Genomic DNA, 2,383 nt, shown 5'->3' with positions numbered 1-2,383 from the left:
TTCCTTCCATTCCTCACTCTCCCTCCTTGACATCCTGAATCCTGAAACCTATCGCCCCATCGATTCCTGTCTACCTTCGTTCCTTTGTTCCCAGTTTGTTATCATTGTTACTGTTTTCCCTATTACCGTTCACTTTCTCCTTCTGGCTCAAGTCGCTGACCTTGTTTGTCCTTCTCTTACTTCGTGCTTTGATTCCAGGCCTACCAAGTTACTCGACACCATCATGCCTCGCCATATCCAGATTCAGAAATCTCCCCCATCGGTATCACCCTACGCTCGGCGTGGTACTGTGGCCCCTGCGGGCTTGACCCCTCGGGTCTCCTCGTTGATTCGCTTACCCTCGACTTCGTCTCTCCGTGGGGTTCCCGGTGCTCGTGTCCCTTCGAACGGTCGTGTCCCTACTAATCCACCCGATTCCCCTGGGCTATCTCGACCCAGATTGCCCATCGTACCTGATGCCAATTCCAGGTCATTCATCGTACCTGATGCCAATTCCGTTGATGGTGAAGACTCAATGACGAGATGAAATAGACATCGCTCGGATGTATACCTGTACTTCGATGTAAGTGCAGTATGTCTGATGACCCAAATCTTCATCTAAGTTGACACACATGACTTCTTTTTGCGTGAGCTAACAGGAACCGAGTCCCTCGAGCGACCTAACCAAAGGCGAAGACACCCAATGCTACCCTTGCCTTCACTGCGGGTAAGGCTCTTGTATGTTATCTCATTCCATTTGGATCACTTTTGTTAACTATTTTTATTTTCGCCAGGGTTGTCCGTTCCATCACCGGGCGTCCAAACTCCAACCTGCACAAACATCGCAGACGGTGTGTTGGTCTGGCCTTGGCCTGGTTTAACCACGCCCCTGGTAGCATAGCACCGGAAGAGGATCCTATTGCCGCCGCAGCTCGCAAAAAAGACCTTCGCAACCTACTCGTTGGCGCCATCATTAGCAAGAATCTTCCCTTTTCTATCTTTGAAGGTGATCTCATGCAGAAAGCATTGCGTGCTATCTGTCCGTCGTTTTATTGGCCTGGTCGAATGGCAGTCAAGGCCGACTCCGAGGCTCTATTTCTCGACATGGAGCAGAATCTTATCGACGAGATTTCTCGTGTGCCTGGATCAATTTCAACCGCGACTGACTGCTGGACGAGTGCAGACTTCTCACACACGTATATGGCGATAAACGGTTTTTTTTTCAATGGCGATGGCAAGTTTTGCCGACACCTACTGGCCTTCAAGGTGATGTTTTTTGACATTTCACTATCTCGATTGCGTTTGTTCTCGTATGTTTCATGGGTTTTGTAGCTGACCAAAAGCTTTTTGGTCAATGTTGGACTTGTAGGCTCTCGAAGGTAAACACACTGGTGAAAACCTTGCTAAAGTCTACTGGAAGGCCCTTGATCACGTCGGCGCAGTCCGAAATCACTTCTCTGTGACTGGTGACAACGCGTCATCAAACCGCGCTATGGTCAAACTCCTTTCGGATCGCTACGCTACCATAGGTATCCACTGGCCATTTGAATCGCGTTTCCACGGGTGTATGTGTCATGTCATCAATCTAGTCGCGAAGGACTTTCTTGATGGCATGGGTGAGTTGGCCGACTCCGACCTCGAAGCGTTCGAAACCTCTGGTCTAGCCGACCCTCCAACCTTTTTCGAACCCGATGAGCTACCCAACGCCGACAATGACGCTCCACCCAACCCTAGTACCGAACGAGATGCTGAGCCCAATGATTCACTTGAAGCCCTTGGCCTAACTCAAGACAATATCGACGATGCGAATATCATTAACCCAGCAAATGCTCTTCGTCAAGGATCGCCAACCACCGCCGTCTCCAATCGTAAGAAGAACTCGACTGTCGTGAGCCGAATACGTGCGTTGGACACGCACATCCGCAAAAGCCCTCAAGAGCTTGAGTCGTTCATCAAGATCCGGAACAGTGTACATGATCCGCTCCTCCTTCCGCTCAGCTGCCCTCCAACTCGTTGGAATTATTTTTATTACGTGGTAAGTCTTTTTATTAGCTCATTGGTGATTGTGTATCCAATTTGACGTTGATATCTCTGAAATAGGTGAAACGAACCCTGCAGCTCCGCAAATCACTGGAACTTTACACTTCTGACCCGAAGCGTGCCAACCTCGCCATCACGGAATCCGATTGGGCGGCCATCCAGCACATGATGCCCATCCTTGATATGTTTGAAACAGCTACCCAGATTTTTCAATCGAACGATGCCACCAAGCAACACGTCCTGCCGGTCCTATGGGCGGTTCAAAAGGTTTTGCAGACTCACCAAAAGGTACCAGGCGCATGGGGTCGTGCTTGCAAACGTGCAGAAGATAAGTTAGTGAAGTATCTTAACCGCGAGGTGTCCA

This window comes from Melampsora larici-populina, assembly GCF_000204055.1.
Source record: "Melampsora larici-populina 98AG31 unplaced genomic scaffold MELLAscaffold_1, whole genome shotgun sequence".
In the NCBI taxonomy this organism is placed as follows: Eukaryota; Fungi; Basidiomycota; class Pucciniomycetes; order Pucciniales; family Melampsoraceae; genus Melampsora; species Melampsora laricis-populina.
This window is presented reverse-complemented; position numbering follows the sequence as displayed.